The following is an 18,435-nucleotide window of genomic DNA, read 5'->3' on the forward strand; positions in this document are numbered from 1 at the left end:
AGTTCAGTCCAACTTAATACCCCCTTAACATTCCGAAAGCTTGCAAAGACGCAAATACGTGTCGTAGACATGTGTGGATGCGGTGTCCGTACGGTGTCACTCAAACGCATTGTTCCATCATTTGGAAGGTTAAAGTCTCGGGATTCAAGAAATGCCAACCATTCCTTAGTTTCTATTTTCTTTTTCGCTCGCAACCCTACTGTGCATATGACAATAAACACTTGGAATTGAGTTTAATTTAAAAATAGACACTCCGTTCCATCCATTATTTGCACCGCTTATCACAGAAACATCGAGTTCAGTCTGAAACAAGATACAGGGAAAATATATAGCCGGAGTAGCTCACCGAAGTCGTTGTGTTCAATAATAATGTGCAGCCATGGTCCTCTTATATCCGTGAGTTTAGTAAATCCAGGAGAATAAAATATTTACAAATACAGAATAGTAAAAAATGCTTTCTGTATGCCGTCAACCACGTGCTATACACATTCATCTTTTTCGGCCAATTGCAGGCTTTGTTTTGCCGCTTCAGCCTATGCCAGCCTGTAAATGATGAAAAGGATCCGCCCCTTGACCTCCAAATAACTTTAGCCAATACTGATCGATTCAACTGATGATTGACACATCTTTTTCGGCCAATTGCAGGCTTTGTTTTGCAGCTTAAGCCTATACCAGCCGGTAAATGATAAAAATGATCCGCCCCTTGACCTCCGAATAACTTTAGCCAATAGTGATCGATTCAAATGATGATTGACACATTGGTTAGCCAATGAAACGCCGGTAAATAAATCCCAGCATACACCGCGGACTACTTGGCGTTCGGGGGAAAATCTAGTCGGCGGCTGCAAGTTAGTTGGAAGACTTTGCGTCTCAATATTGACCCATAAATAAGGCGCACTGTATTATAAGGCGCATGGTCAGCTTTTGAAAAAAATAAAGGCTTTTAGGTGCGCCTTATAGTGCGGAAAATACGGTACAATAGGAAAGGTGCAGGACGACTTGCCTGTTCCACCCGCTTCCAGGTTCGCTTATTAAAGGTCTTTTTGGGGTCCTCGGACCTTCTGTTCTAAATATTATATACATATCACTCTCCTCAGGTGTAGTTCCAGCGGCTTTTAAGTCCGCTGTTTTTAAACCTACACTGAAACGACCCAACCTTGATCCAGAAAGCTTATGTAATTATAGACCTGTGTCAAACCTAAAGAATAATCTTTTAGAATCAATGCATTTAGGATTCAGGGCTAACCACTCTACTGAGACAGCTCTGATTAAGGTAACCAATGATCTCCTACTGGCAATGGACTCTGGCGCTTCATCACTTTTGCTGCTGCTGGACCTTAGAGCTGCTTTTGACACAGTAGACCATAATATCTTACTAGAACGGTTGGAAAAATGGATTGGTCTCTCAGGAACCGTCCTCTCATGGTTCAGATCCTACCTCTCAGATAGGACGCACTGTGTTAAATATGGTGAAATGACATCTGAGCCCTTTAATGTTACCTGTGGTGTTCCGCAGGGTTCAGTGCTTAGCCCCCTTCTTTACAGCATTTACATGCTTCCATTAGGTGATATTATTCCCAAGTATAATATCAGTTTCCACTGCTACGCAGATGACACTCAACTATATCTTCCGATGGTGTAAGAAAACGGACCGGGAAGCAGGAAGTCGGAACTCATATGCGTAGACGATGTGTCACTTTAATTAGGGAATAAAAGTTGTCCAACACACAAACGGACCAAAGACAAAACAGGTTTAAAGGCAATCATAATTACAAACTAGGCATTACTCAGATCAAACAGGCATGAATAGGTCTGGCAACGGGCAGTCCCAAAAGGAGCAATCAGTTCAATGCGTCTCAGCCGGTGTCAAGGGGCGGGGCCAGCTGGGTGCCATGACAACCGTGCAGGACATGACAGATGGAGGAAGCTGCCCCACTAAATTGTGGAAATTTGGAGGCCTGCCTCACTGAGATAAATGAGTGGATGTCCTATACTGTCTCAGTCGGATGCGGAGATTACAATTCACGCGTTTATTACTTCGTCTCGATTACTGTAATGCACTACTCTCCGGTCTCCCGAAGTCCAGAGTTTTATTTCTGTCCTTTTTTTTCCTTATTTAGTTCTTTCTTTCGATTTTTCTATATTTCTTTCTTTCTTTCGCTTTCTTTCTTTCTTTCTTTCTTTTTTTCTCTTTTTCGCTCTTCTCTTGTCACAATTTTGCTCTCTCTTTCTCTCCCCCTCTTTCTTTATCTTTCTTTATCTTTCTTGCTTTCTTGCTTTCTTGCTTTCTTGCTTTCTTGCTTTCTTGCTTTCTTGCTTTCTTGCTTTCTTGCTTTCTTGCTTTCTTGCTTTCTTGCTTTCTTGCTTTCTTGCTTTCTTGCTTTCTTTTCCCTTTTCCTTTTTTATTTCTTCTCCACATTTTCTTTCTCTTTCTCTTTCTTTGTCTCTCTCTATCCCTCTCTTTTTTCTCCCTTTCTCTATTTCATTTGTCTTCCTCCCTTTCTTGTCCTTCCCCCCTTTCTTTGCTTCTCTTTCTCTGCTTTCTCTCTCTTTCTTATACTTTCTTTCTCTTGTTTTAGCTTCCTCTTTTTCTCCGTCTCTCTTACTCTGTCTCAATCTCTATTTGCTTTTCTATTTCACTTTTTCTTTTTCCCTTCCTTTTCCTCTTTCTCCATTTTCTCTCTGTCTCTCTCTTTATCTTTCTTTTTCACAATTTTGCTGTCTTTCTCTCTTCTTCGTTCTTTCTTTTTTCGTGTATTTCTTCTTTTCTTTCTTTCTTATCTATTGTTCCCTTTTTCTCATTCTCTCGTTCTTCCTTTCTTTTTCTCTCTTTCTATTTATCCCTTTCTTCCTCTGTCTCTCATTTTGCTCTCCCTTTCACTCTGGGTCTTTCTCTTTTAATTTTTCTCTCTCTCTTTTTTTCTTATTTCACTCTTTTTTCCTTTTTTTTCTACTTGCAATAATTAACTTGGTAATACCATAGTAACGACATAGTAAGTAGTACAAGTAAGGTTATTATTTTATAAATGGATATCAAAGTGGGTGCTCTTTGCACAACGAAGTAGCAAAAAGTAGCTTGACAGTTGAAAGTGCTATACATACAGCACTCAGCCAATAAAGACCATTCCCATTCCGCGGGTTCAAACCTTGATTGAAAATACTTGTTATGGCACTCGTTTGTCCGCTCGTCCCTCGTGATCGCCGCTGGTGCGCATGTACGAGTCAGCCGGGAAGAGCTTTGTTTTAGCGGCCATCTTAATGAGGACGAGCAGTAGAAACGGATGGAAGCCTGTGCAAAGAAGGATGCTTAATCACCACATGAGGCATGATTTCTTTCTGTGCCTTTCCCTCCACCTACTCATTTTCTAAGCTTTTCTTAAACTGTACTTCAGATCCCCAAGGACAAATTCTTTTGACGTTGCGGTGTTTATTTATGCTGCGGGCGATGAAGCGCACAGAAGGTAGTGGTCGTGATTGTCATCTATTTTTTTTAGTGCCTTGCTCAATAACACCATCACACTGAATATGTGTCACTTTTGCGTTTAATTCAAGCTAGGGTGATCTGAGTATATGTATCTGTTTGTCTTTCTGTTTGTCTGTTTGTATATGTGTCTGTCCAACCAAGAAAAGGGAAAGGGAGTTTAGATATGACCACCGTTTTTCACAGTCAGGTAGGTTACCCTGGATGTGAAAAATGCCCAAAAAGCTGACTCAGCACTTTTGATTCCACTTTACAAGAAAGACAATCTACTCTCCCAGGCCAGATCAACATTGAATGTAAACACTATCTTTCACAGGGCAGTCAAGTAGGTTAACTTTGATGTAAAAAATGCCCAAAAAGCTGACTCAGCACTTTTGATTTTGTTCACTCAGCATTTTTTACAAGAAAGACATTCTACTCTCCCAGGCCAGATCAAAATTGAATGAAAACACTATCTTTCACAGGGCAGTCAAGTAGGTTAACTTTGATGTAAAAAATGCCCAAAAAGCTGACTCAGCACTTTTGATTTTGTTCACTCAGCATTTTTTACAAGAAAGACATTCTACTCTCCCAGGCCAGATCAAAATTGAATGAAAACACTATCTTTCACAGGGCAGTCAAGTAGGTTAACTTTGATGTAAAAAATGCCCAAAAAGCTGACTCAGAACTTTTGATTTTGTTCAGTAAGCATTTTTTTACAAAAAAGACATTCTACTCTCCCGAGCCAGATCAACATTGAATGTAAACACTATCTTTCACGAGGCAGTCAAGTATGTTAACTTAGATGTAAAAAATGCCCAAAAAGCTGACTCAGATCTTTTGATTTTGTTGACTCAGCATGTTTTTCTCAGAAAGACATTCCACTCTCCCAGGCCAGAAAAACATTGAACGTCAACACCATCTTTAAAGGGCAGTCAAGTAGGTTACCCTAGTTGTAAAAAATGCCAAAAAAGCTGACTCAGGACCTTTGATTTTGTTGACTTAGCAAGATTTTCACAGAAAGACATTCCACTCTGCCAGGCCAGATCCACATTGAATGTAAACACTATCTTTCACGGGGCAGTCAAGTAGGTTAACTTTGATGTAAAAATGCCCAAAAAGCTGAGTCAGAACTTTTAATTTTGTTGACTTGACATGTTTTCCTCAGAAAGACATTCCACTCTCCCAGGCAAGATCAACATTGAATGTCAACACAATCATTCAGGGACAGTCAAGTAGGTTACCCTAGATGTAAAAAAACGCCAGAAAAGCTGACTCAGAACCTTTGATTTTGTTCACTAAGCATTTTTTTACAAGAAAGACATTCTACTCTCCCAGGCCAGATCAACATTGAATGTAAACACTATATTTCACTGGCAATCAGGTAGGTTACCCTAGCTGACTCAGAACTTTTGATTTTGTTGACTTAGTATGTTTTTCCCAGAAAGACATTCCACTCTCCTAGGACAGAAAAAACATTGACTGTAAACACCATCTTTAAAGGCCAGTCAAGGTTACCCTGGATGTACAAAATGCCCAAAAAGCTGACTCAGAACTTTTGATTTTGTTGACTTAGTATGTTTTTCCCAGAAAGACATTCCACTCTCCCAGGCCAGATAAACATTAAATGTCAACACCATCTTTAACTGGCAGTCAAGTAGGTTACCCTATATGTAAAAAATGCCCACAAAGCTGACTCGGAACTTTTGATTTTATTGACTTGTCATGTTTTTCCCAGAAAGACATTCCACTCTCCCAGGCCAGATCAACATTGAATGTAAACACTATCTTTCACTGGCAGTCAAGTAGGTTACCCTAGATGTAAAAAATGCCCACAAAGCTGACTCGGATCTTTTGTTTTTTTTGACTTAACATGTTTTTTCCAGAAAGACATTCTATTCTCCCAGGCCAGAACAACACTATCTTACACGGGCAGTTAGGTAGGGTCCTCACGTGACCTCCTCTTTCCCCGATGCTTTTTTATGTATGTTTACGTTTGCGTCATCAATTTTGCTAGCTTCTTTTGAATTTTTCTTCCAGGGCTGAAGTTACGGCTTGATTACGAACCACTTCTCCATTTTTCTTGTGTTCTCTGTGCGTCTACTTTAAAAAATGATATGCAAATGCACGACCTTATAAGGCTCGGAAAAGTCCGGAAGCACGAAGTTATTCGATGCAGGCTTCTGATTGGTTGCAGAGTACGTAAATTGCCAAACAAACCGAAATTTCCTGACCGAACAACGATTCTATCTATCTATCTATCTATCTATCTATCTATCTATCTATCTATCTATCTATCTATCTATCTATCTATCTATCTATCTATCTATCTATCTATCTATCTATCTATCTATCTATCTATCTATCTATCTATCTATCTATCTATCTATCTATCTATCTATCTATCTATCTATCTATTTATCTATCTATAAAATGTTAGGGAAAAAAACTATATATAAACTATACACAAACTTCATTCTCCTAACAATGCATGCTCGTTTCTTAATTTGGGGAAAATATTGACAAGAGACTGACATTTCCACACGGGGGCAGATTTGTTTTCTTAACGTATTTAACTGAGTGAATTCCAACAAATTTAGCCGAATTATTGTCGAATTAGTCTAATTAGTCTTCGTCCAGACTCCCTCTCATTCTCGATCTGATCTCTTCCGTCTTCCGTCCACGTCTTTTCACAAGCTGGGGTGTTGGCTCCTCCCCCATTGGCTGGCCAGGAACTCCCCACGTGGACCCCACCTCGTCCCCACCTCGTCCCCACCTCGTCTGACCAGTGCGTCACGAAAGCCCCTCCCATGGGGCGGGTCCGGCGCCAGCTTCACCACCTCCACGCCGAAAGGCGCCGCCACATCTAAAAAACTCACGCCAACAAAGTTTATCAGAACAACTTCTCCAAACAATGTCTCCTTTCCGTGTCACAGGCTCCTCCGGCGTCCGCCCTTGTTCCAGCTCTTGCCATTTTCCGTAAACATCATTCTTTTCCCCAAGCCTTCCCTGTGAAAAATCCCCACTGCATTCAACAAATGTAATTTGTATAAAATTGTATTAAATCCCTTAGTCAAATAAATAAAATGTAAAATCCTTCACTATCTATCAATCTATCTTATAAAACAGTGAGTTTTTGGCTTTGTACTTTATATTGTACTTGCCTAGGAAATAACTGGCAACCCTTGGGTGCACACTGAGGCATCTTTATGTGTCTTGAGCAGTGTTCCCTCTAAGCTGCGCGCGTGCGCAATCGTGCACTGCCTGCACATTCTCAGCGCGCAAGAAAATCTAGCCAGCGCAATGTTCCCTCTACTGCGTGTGTGAGTTTTTGGAGTTTTTCGGGAACCGGCTTCTTCGGCTCGGCTCACTAAAAGGAACCGGCTCTTTCGGGTCCTAAACGGCTCTTCAGGTTTTTTTACTTCTTTCATCCCAACATGACCAAATATCACGTGTAAAATTATGCACGAAATGAGGAAGGGGGAATAGAACGAAAAAGAAAAAAATACGAAAATGAAAAAGTAGTGAAAAGCTGAACAGGAATAACGGAGTTCTGTTTTCATGGCGTCTTCAGTGGCGCTTTCCGTCCTCTCGGCGATGTTTTAACCCACCGTCACCTCCAGTGTTCCCTCTAAGCTGCGCATGTGCGCAATCCCGCACCGCCTGCACATTCTCAATGCACAAGAAATTCTAGCCAGCGCACAAAAATCAGGGCTTGAAACTGCTAATTGAGAAGCGAAATAAGTCAAAGTTACAGTGCATGAAGGTAAAAATACACAGGTTCCCCTGACATTGTGTTCCAAATGCGGTATTTTGAAGTCAAGGTAGAACGAAATTGAGTAATGTCAGTGGAGTTTTTCAAGAACCGGCTTCTTCGGCTCGGCTCACCAAAGAGAACCTGCTCTTTCGGGTCCTAAACGGCTCTTCAGGTTATTTTTGCTTCTTTAGTCCCAACATGACCAAATATGATGTAAAATTGTGCACAACATGACTTAAAGGTAGGGGAAAATAGAACAAAAAAAGAAAAAAAAGACCAAAATGAAAAAGTTGTGAAAAGCTGAGAAAAAATAAACAAAAGGAAGAGAAAAAAAGAAGGAAAAATTTAGAAAAAGCCAGAAAAAAGAAAAGAATGAAACAAAGGAAAACAAGTAAATAGAGAAGAAAAAGAAAAAAGTAACAGCTCGGAAAAAATAAACACAATGAGATTTTTTGAAAGGAATTAAAAAAAAAAAAAAAAAAAACAGGGAAATAGAAGAAAACGTTTGTGATGCATTCAAATAATTTCCAATTGTACCAAGTCCAAATGCGGTATTTTGAAAGTAGTTTGAAGTCAAGGTAGAACGAAATTGAGTAATGTCAGTGGAGTTTTTCAAGAACCGGCTTCTTCGGCTCGGCTCACCAAAGAGAACCGGCTCTTTCGGGTCCCAAACGGCTCTTCAGGTTGTTTTTGCTTCTTTAGTCCCAACATGACCAAATATGATGTAAAATTCTGCACAACATGACTTAAAGGTAGGGGGAAATAGAACAAAAAAAGAAAAAAAGACCAAAATGAAAAAGTTGTGAAAAGCTGAGAAAAAAGAAACAAAAGGAAGAGAAAAAAGAAGGAAAAATTTAGAAAAAGCCAGAAAAAAGAAAAGAATGAAACAAAGGAAAACAAGTAAATAGAGAAGAAAAAGAAAAAAGTAACAGCTCGGAAAAAAATAAACACAATGAGATTTTTTGAAAGGAATTGAAAAACAGGGAAATAGAAGAAAACGTTTGTGATGCATTCAAATAATTTCCAATTGTACCAAGTCCAAATGCGGTATTTTGAAAGTAGTTTGAAGTCAAGGTAGAACGAAATTGAGTAATGTCAGTGGAGTTTTTCAAGAACCGGCTTCTTCGGCTCGGCTCACCAAAGAGAACCGGCTCTTTCGGGTCCCAAACGGCTCTTCAGGTTGATTTTGCTTCTTTAATCCCTACACGACCAAATATGATGTAAAATTGTGCACAAAATGACTTAAAGGAAGGGGGTAAATAGAACAAAAAAAGAAAAAAAGACCAAAATGAAAAAGTTGTGAAAAGCTGAGAAAAATAGAAACAAAAGGAAGAGAAAAAAGAAGGAAAAATTTAGAAAAAAGCCAGAAAATAAGAAATGTAGGAAAAAAGTAAATAGAGAACAAAAAGAAAAAAGTAACAGCTCGGAAAAAATAAACACAATGAGATTTTTTTTAAATGGATTAAAAAAATGGAAAAAAAACAGGGAAAAAGAATAAAAAGTTTGTGTTGCATTCAAATCATTTCCAATGATATCAAGTGAATCTTGTTGCCGACATTGTACTTCCATTAAAAAATGTGATTAAATACAGTTGTGTATCGTGCAAGCGACTAAATAAGACCCCAAAAATGTTAATATTATGCGACAAAATATATCAGGAAATAAAAAGAAATGGATATCTTGTGAAAGAATTGTTCTAAAAACCAATGACGTTTGACATGAGTCAATTCATTCAAAAGAGAAAAATAATTTTGCATTGCCGGAAACTCAGCAAAATGTAACTTGATGTCAAGTTTTGGACATGTTTCATAATGATTTAGTTGCCACACTTGGGATTGCCGTTGCCCACTGTTGTTTCAAGCGTTGCTCACCCACTTTGTGTGAACGCTCACACCCGTGGAAAATGATTCTTCAGTATCGCCATTTACAGTATCCAGTATGACTTAACCCAAAGTCTCCGGGCTGGGATTACAAAAAAAAAAAACAGTTCGGTCCTCGCGGGGGGATATTACATCTTCGTCAGCCATTTTGCATATAATTACCCGACATCACAGAAAAGACAAGTCGTAGCTTAAGGGGTGAAAAAATATTCTCAAGCGGCTTTTATTTAGCCATTTTTGAGCTGCATTCAAATCTTTCCCGAGACTCTTTGTTGCCAGGCAACGTGAACCTAAGATACTTTATAGGCCTGAAGTTATGGAGTTTCCTTCCCCTCGGGCTTGAGGCTTGAAATGAGACGCACATACCCTGGCTTTCCTTTCGCCTTGGAACGCAATAAAGTGCCTTTCCCGAATTAAGATTCCGCGGATGATTATGGAAACTACGCAATTTGCAGGGATTTCCCGTAATCCTGGTGGGCAATGTTCCCTGTCATTTTCCACAGGTCTGAGCGTTCACACAAAGTCGGTGAGCAACGCTTGAAACAACAGTGAGCAACGGCAATCCCAAGTGTGGCAACTAAGTCATTATCAAACATGTCCAAAACTTGACATCACGTTACATTTTGCTGAGTTTCCGGAAATGCAAAATTGTTTTTCTCTTTTGAATGAATTGACTCATGTACTATTCCAAACGTCGTTTGTTTTTACAATTCTTTCACAAGATATCCATTTCTTTTTTTTCCTGGTATTTTTTGTCGCATAATATTAACATTTTTGGGGGCTTATTTAGTCGGTTTTAGATACAGAACTGTACTTAATCCCATTTTTTAGTGGGAGTACAATGTTGGCAACAAGATTCACTTGATTTAATTGGAAAAAAATGTCTACTTATTTTTAAATTCCATTAAAAAAATCTCATTGTGTTTATTTTTTCCGAGCTGTTACTTTTTTCTTTTTGTTCTCTATTTACTTTTTCCATACGTTTCTTTCTTTTCTTTTTTCTGGCTTTTTTCTAAATTTTTCCTTCTTTTTTTCTCTTCCTTTTGTTTCTTTTTTTCTCAGCTTTTCACTACTTTTTCATTTTGGTATTTTTTTCTTTTTTGTTCCATTCCCCCCTTCCTTTAAGTCATTTTGTGCACAATTGTACATAATATTTGGTCGTGTAGGGATTAAAGAAGCAAAATCAACCTGAAGAGCCGTTTGGGACCCGAAAGAGCCGGTTCTCTTTAGTGAGCCGAGCCGAAGTAGCCGGTTCTCGAAAAACTCCACTGACATTACTCAATTTCGTTCTATTTTGACCTTGACTTCAAAATACCGCATTTAGAACACAGCGTCAGTGGAACCCGTGTAGTTTTACCTTCATGCACTAAAACTTTACCTTCATGCACTAAAACAATTTCGAGCCCTGATTTTTGTGCGCTGGCTAGATTTTCTTGTGCACTGAGAATGTGCAGGCGGTGCGGGATTGCGCACGTGCGCAGCTTAGAGGGAACATTGGAGGTGACGGTGGCTTAAAAACCTTTAAGACATTTTGTGCATAATTTGACATAATATTTGGTCATGTTGGGATTAAAGAAGCAAAAACAACTTGAAGAGCCGTTTGGGTTCCTTTTAGTGAGCCGGGCCGAAGAAGCCGGTTCTATACAAACTCTACTCACTTTACTCAACTTCGTTCGACTTCGACCCGACTTCAAAATACCGCATCAGGAGAACCCGTGTATTTTGACCTTCATGCACTGTAACTTTGACTTGAGTCGCTTCTTAATTAGTAATTCTGAGCCCTGATTTTTGTGCGCTGGCTAGATTTTCTCCTCCGCCGAGAATGTGCGAGCAGTGCGCAATTGCGCACGCGCGCAGCTTGGAGGGAAAATGCTCGTGGGTAGGGTGCCTATTCACACTCTCTCATTGGAGATGCAGAAATATGGAAGATAAATCGGTAAAATGAGGTTGAAGTGTAGAATATTTTAATCACAGTTCTTTTGAAAAAATCGTTTTTATTTGTAGAAAGTAAAAGTTAAAAAAAATCTTAATGTCATGATTACTGATTCGTGGCACTTGCGGCTGCCACGTTGGCGTCAACAGCTCTGGTCGCTGATTGGCTCCCTGCCACTTTCCTTGAGTCTTTGCAATCGAACACTTAGCCAGGACACCCCATATCCATTTTGTCTCCGGGCTTCAAACCAAACATAAGCAAAGGATTTACGATAAAAGTGTACTGAATTTTTTTGGGGGTAAATTCAATTTGCAATCCATTATCCTTATTCAAAAACAGCCATCAGGTGTCTTGATATATCTCAAAAAGTTGGAATTGATGGACACGCATCATCTTTCCAATTAACAGTGTTAAATTTTGCAGCATACTCATTTGGGATGTATTTTAACATCGGTGATGCCTTAAAATTGTTAGCTATTTTATCTCCAAACCAGGGGTGATAAACAGGCAACCCGCGGGCCAGACTTAAAAAGTGGTCGGCGGCGCCCTCTGTTGGCTGCGGCTGCATCGGCTCGCTACAACGGGTCAGGTGCAATCGACATTTCGTTCTGTGTACATTGTTACACAGAATGACAATACAAGGAAATTATTATTATTATTATTATTATTATTAGATCAGGCCCGCTAATGGAGTGAATCTGGCCCGCGAGACAACGCTCAAAGAAGCGCAAGAGAAAAACAAGCTGCAGGTTGAAAGATATCATCGATTTTGCCAAAACCAGGAAATACAAGAACAAATGCTGTACTTGTAATTCTCTCTCTCTCTCTCTCTCTCTCTCTCTTTCTATCTATCTCTCCTTTATCCTGTATCTTTTTATCTTCTTTTGCTCTCTCTTCCTCTTTTCTGCCACGATTCCCCATTGCCCTCACCTGTGCCCGCTCATTTCGCGCCAGCGGCTGCTCGTATCCTGATTGGCTCCCCTACTATTTAAACTCAGTACTCCATTCACTCCCTGTCAGTCTGTCAACGATTCTCTGCACTTGCAAGGTATGCATTTGAACTCTGTCCGGTATCCTGCTCGTTTATCCAGTATCAGGTATCGATCCCGTCTGTCCCGTCTTGTCGGGTATCTTGTTTGTGTATCCAGCATCCGGTATTGATCCCGTCTGTCCCGTCCTGTCCAGTATCTTGCTCGTGTATCCAGTGTCCAGTATCGATCCCGTCTTTCCCGTCCTGTCCAGTATCTTGACCGTGCATCCTGTGTCCAGTATCGATCCCGTCTGTCCGGTACCCTGCTCGTGTATTCAATATCCGGTATCGTTCCCATCGGTTCCGTTCTGTCCGGTATCTTGCTCGTGCATCCTGTATCTGGTATCGATCCCATCTGTCCTGTCCCGCTTCTCGCTTTCTCCCCTTCTCTTTTATCTTTGGATTTTGTTCTCTCTCTTTCTTTCCCCTTCTCTCACTATTTCTCTTTTATATCTTTTCTTTCTCTCTCTCTCTCTCTCTCTCTCTCTCTCTCTCTCTCCTTATCTCTCTCTCTCTCTCTCTCGCTCTCTCTTTGACCCGCTGTCTCTCCTTTACTTTTTCTTTTTTCCTATTTGTCTTTTTCTTTTTGTGTCTTTTTCGCTTATTTAGCTCTCTCTTACTTTTTTCCTTTTCTCTCTCTTTTCTCTTTCTCTCTCTCTCTCTCTCTCTCTCTCTCTCTCTCTTGCTTCCCCTTCTCTCTTCTCCCCTTCTCTTTTCTCCTCGGATTTTGTTCTCGCTTTTTCTTTACCCCTCTCTCACTATTTCTCTTTTTATCTCTTTGGTTTCTCTCTCTCTCTCTTTCTCTCTTACTCTCTCCGTATCCCTTTTTCTCTTTCTTTGTTCCTTTTTGTCTCTTTCTCTCTGTGTGTTTTTACCTTATTTTGCTCTCTCTTCCTATTTTCCTTACCTCTCTCTCTTCGCTCTTTCTTTCTCTCTCTTTCTTGCTTACCCCTTTTCTCTTTCTCCCCTTCTCTTTTCTCTTTGGATGTTGTTCTATCACTTTATTTTCCCCTCCCTCACAATTTCTCTTTTTATCCCTTTTGTTTCTCTCTTTCTCTCTCTCTCTCTCTCTCTCTCTCTGACTTTCTTTCTCTCACTCTCTCTCTTTCACTCTCTCTGTCTCTCCTTTCCTTTTTTCTTTGTTACTCTTTGTCTCTTTCTCTCTTTGTCTCTTTCTCTCTGTGTCTTTTTACCTTATTTTGCTCTCTCTTCCTCTTTTTCATTTTCTTTCTCTTTTCTCCTTCTCACTCTCCTTCTCACTCACTCTCTCTCTCTCTCTCTCTCTCTCTCTTGCTTCCCCCTTCTCTCTTTTTCCCCTTCTCTTTTCTCTTTGGATTTTGTTCTCTCTCTTTCCTTCCCCTCTTTCACTATTTCTCTTTTTATCTCTTTTCTTTCTCACTCTCTCTCTTTTTCTAACTTTCTCTCTTTCTTTGTCCCACTCTCTCTGCTTTTCTCTCCCTCTCTTTCTCTTCTGTCTTTATTTTTTTTCTTTCTCTCTAATCTACTAATCCGGCCCCCTGAAGAGATGTGTGTTCTATCGTGTGGCCCCTGAGTTAAAAAGAGTTTGACACCCCTCCTCTAAACAAAGAATTGAATCCTATTTTATTCAGCCTTTGTGACATTACAAATGAAATACCGGTTCGACTGCTGTGCCATATCATAATCCAGGGTTGGGTAGGGTTACCTTAACTGGATTACTTTCAATGACTTTTGGATGACTCCAATACCAAATATGCTAATAAAAGACAAAAGAAACTAAACATGAATCAAATGATGACTCACAACACGTGGTAAGCTTTCTCTCCTGGCTTTGATCTCTTTGATCTCCGGCCAAACTAACATAAAATGCGACAGAAACAAAATGAAAATCAATCCAAACAGCTTGCCAACATCATTTTTGCCGTTCCATGTGTTCCGTTACTCCCCAAGCCTGCACAAAATTTTGTAATTTTATTCACATTTAGTTACTTTTGTCTTTTATTAGCATATTTGGTATTGGAGTAATCCAAAAGTCATTGAAAGTAATCCAGTTAAAGTAACCCTACCCATTTGTAGAATGTAGTGTAGTGAATATGGGTGGTGAATAAATTATTCTAACAAACTGTCACGGACCAGGAACGGAGACGGGACCCAATTGCGTTCAGCTTTATTTAGAAGGAGGAAAGGACTTGCACCCCCGATCCGATGATCGTCGGCCACGGGTAGCAGATAACAGGAACGCGGAAGTGGCCCTTCCGTGTCGAGCGAAGGCAGTGTCAAGAGCGAGAAAAAAACAGGTCGATGGCCGGGACGGAGGAGCAAAAACATAAACGGGTCCAGAAAAGAGGTCAGCAACAGGAATTAGATGGAAACCAGGGCAGGAAAGGGTCAGGTGTCACTAAAGCTTGCCTAGCATGTAGCGTAGGTTCCCAGACGATCTGACGAATGTTGTCAGGAAGGAGGGGGTTTTAAAAAGAGTACAACAGCCAATCAGGGTCCGTGGCTCTTATTGTGTTCCGTTACTCCCCAAGCCTGCACAAAATGTAATCATTTTATGCATATTTAGTTTTTTTTTTGTCTTTTAATAGCATATTTGGTATTGGAGTCATCCAAAAGTCATTGAAAGTAATCCAGTTAAAGCACAGGTGTCAAAGAGGCGGCCCGCGGGCCAGATCAGGCCCGCTTAGGGATTGAATCCGGCCCGCGAGACAACATTCAGAGAAGCGCAAGAGAAAAACAAGCTGCAGATTGAAATATGTTTACTTGATGTTGCCAAAGCCAGGTTCCTCTCACAAAGACACTGTACTTGTATGTTTTTCTCTCTCTCTTTCTCTCTCTCTCTCTCTCTCTCTCTCTCTCTCTCTCTTTCCTTTCCACCCCTTTTCTCCCAATCTGTCTCTTTTACTCTCTAGGTCTCTCATTTTCTCTTCCTTTGTTGCTCTTTGTCTCTTTCTCTCTCTGTGTCTTTTAACCTCTTTTGCTCTAACCTCCCTTTTCCTTTTCTCTTTCTCTCTTCATACCCTTTGCGCTTTCTTTTCTCTTTTCTCTCCTTCTGTCTTTTTATTTCTCTTTGGATTTCTTTCTTCCTCTCCCTTTCTTTTCCCCCTCTCTCACGACTTTTTATCTTTTTCTCACGCTCTCTCCCTCTCCCTCTTTTTCTCTTTCTCCCACCCTCTCTCCTTTTCCCTCCCTCTTTCTCTCTATTCCATCCATCCATCCATACATTATCCTCAGTAGGGTCGCGGGGGTGCTGGAGCCCATCCCAGCTCTCTTCGGGCAGTGGGCTGGGGACACCCTGAACTGGTTGCCAGCCAATCCTTTCTCTTTAATCTACTAGTCCGGCCCCCGACAGAATGTTTGTTCTATCGTGTGGCCCCCGAGTTTGACACCCCTGAGTTAAAGTAACCCTACCCTGTCAGAATCACACTCAGCATTGCCAAGTTGTTCCAGGACAACCTCAGGCTCTCGACGTACCGTTCCTCTTCCTATCCTGGGTTAAGAAATATCCCCGACCCAATCCTTGGACCCGGTCCAGTTTAATTAGAGGAAATCTGAGAACAGGGAGTGCTGACAAGCGAATATCTATCCGGGGATCTTCGGGGGGCCACCGGGAGACAGCTGATATAATGTTGCCGCCTACCTGAATTTGTAAACACCATTGATCAATATGACACGGCCGTTTACAAATGGCTGCAGTTGGGAAAAATGACAGGTCATTATAATAAAGGCGCGGGGCCAGAACTGTCGCTAATATAGATAATGACCGGCGGATAAACTGCATCATTGATTTCCTTTGCAACACGAGGACTGGCGGCAGAGAGATAAGGGAACCGCGGGGAGAGGATATTTACGGCGAGCAATGTTCCCTGGAATTTTCCACGGGTCTGAGCGTTCGCACAAAGTCGGTGAGCAAGGCTTGAAACAACAGTGAGCAACGGCAATTCCAAGCAGTGTTGCTCCTAAGCACATTCTCAGCGCACGGGAAAATCTAGCTTTTCCGCGCCTAAGAAAATCTAGCCAGCTCACAAAAATCAGGGCTCGAAATTGCTAATTAGGAAGCGAATTAAGTCAAAGTTACAGTGCATGATGGTAAAAATACACGGGTTCCCCTGAGGTTGTGTCCTAAGTGCGGTATTTTGAAGTCGAGTCGAAGGAGAACGAAGTTGAGTAAAGTTAGTAGAGTTTGTCGGGGAACCGGCTTCTTCGGCTCGGCTCACTAAAAGGAACCGACTCTTTCGGATCCTAAACGGCTCTTCGGGTTGTTTTTGCTTCTTTCGTCCCTTTATGACCAAAAATTATGTCAAATTACGCACAAAATGACTTAAAGGAAGCGGGAATAGAACAAAAAAGAAAAAAAATACCAAAATGAAAAAGGAGTGAAAAGCTGAAAAAAAAAGAAACAAAAGGAAAAGAAAAAAGGAGGAAAAATTCAGCCAGAAAAAAAGAAATGAAAGAAACGAAGGGAAAAAAAAGTAAATAGAGAGCAAAAAGAAAAAACAGCTAGGAAAAAATAAACACAATGAGATTTTCTTTAAAGGAATTTAAAAAAAAAAACAGGGGGAAAAGAAGAAAAAGTTTGTGTTGCATTCAAATCATTTCCAATTATACCAAGTCAATCTTGTTGCCAACGTTGTACTTCCACTAAAAAATGGGATTAAATACAGTTGTGTATCGTAATACTAATGACTTAGTCGCCACACTTGGGATTGCTGTTGCTCACTGTTGTTTCAAGCGTTACTCACCGACTCTGTGTGAATGCTCAGACCCTTGTTAGATACAGAACTGTACTTAATCCCATTTTTGAGTGGAAGTACAATGTCGGCAACAAGATTCACTTGATATAAATGGAAATTATTTGAATGCAACAAAAAAATTGTCTTCCTTTTTCCGTGTTTTTTTTTCTACTTTTTTAAAATTCCTTTAATAAAAATCTCATTGTGTTTACTTTTTTCTGAGCTGTTACTTTTTTGTTTTTGTTCTCTGTTTACTTTTTTCCTACATTTCTTTCTTTTCTGTTTTTCTGGCTTTTTTTCTAAATTTTTCCTTCCTTTTTTTTCTTCCTTTTGTTTCTTTTTTTCTCAGCTTTTCACTACTTTTTCATTTTGGTCTTTTTTTGTTCTATTTCCCGCCTTATCTCATCTCATTAGCTACACCGCTTATCCTCATTAGGGTCGCCCATCCCAGCCATCTCCGGGCAGTGGGCAGGGGACACCCTAAACTGGTTGCCAGCCAATCGCAGGGCACACAGGGACAGACAACTCATTCGCTCATTCACACCTAGGGACAATTTGGACCGGCCAATTCACCTGGAATGCATGTTTTTGGAACGTGGGAGGAAAACGGAGTGCCCGGAGGAAACCCACGCAAGCACGGGGAGAACATACAAACTCTGCACAGGAAGTCTGGAGCTGGATTTGAACCCACGCAGGAGGTTCCCAAGACATGAACTGTGCCGCACATGCGCTAACCACTGCTCCGCTGTGCTGCCCATTTAAGTCATTTTGTGCAAAATTTAACATAATATTTGGTCGTGTAGGGATTAAAGAAGCAAAATTAACCTGAAGAGCCTTTTGAGACCCGAAAGAGCCGGTTCTCTTTAGTGAGCTGAGCCGAAGAAGCCGGTTCTCGTAAAACTCTACTGACTTTACTTTTCAACTTCGTTCGACATTGACTTCAGAATACCGCATTTATAACACAGCTTCAGGGGAACCCGTGTATTTTTACGTTCAAGCACTGCAACTTTGACTTAATCCGCTTCTTAATTAGCAATTTCGAGCCCTGATTTTTGTGCGCTGGCTAGAATTTCTTGTGCACTGAGAATGTGCAGGCGGTGCTGGATTGCGCACGCGCAGCTTAGAGGGAACATTGGATGTGACGGTGGGTTAAAACATCGCAGAGAGGACGAAAAGCGCCACTGAAGACGCCATGAAAACAGAACTCCGTTATTTCTATTCTGTTCATCCGGAGTGCCTTTGGTGCAGTCGCCTTGCCGCATATCGACTCCTTCATTTTTTAACGTGGCATTTTAATGCCGCATCATGTCTTGGCGCTAACTCACAATACCTTGAAAGAAGATACGAAGGCTGACATGTTTGCTGTCTTCCGCCAGATTATTTGGTACAGACGCTCAGGGTTGGGTAGGGTTACTTTAACTGGATTACTTTCAATTACTTCTGGATTACTCCAATGCCAAATATGCTAAAAAAAGACAAAAGTAACTAAATATGATTTTTTTTCGGTGTGTCAAAAAATATCCGGTCATTGCTGCAAGTGAGATTTTGTATTGGGTGCACCTTTTTCCGAGTTCAGGACAGTACTGTAGTGCTTCTTTCCGCCACTACAGGCGTGTGGCGCTGTGAGAGGTCACCCAGCTGTCATGATTGCCGATTCAAGGCA

Source organism: Urocampus carinirostris, chromosome 14, assembly GCF_059441175.1.
Source record: "Urocampus carinirostris isolate Australia breed hairy pipefish chromosome 14, RoL_Ucar_1.0, whole genome shotgun sequence".
NCBI classification, from domain to species: Eukaryota; Metazoa; Chordata; class Actinopteri; order Syngnathiformes; family Syngnathidae; genus Urocampus; species Urocampus carinirostris.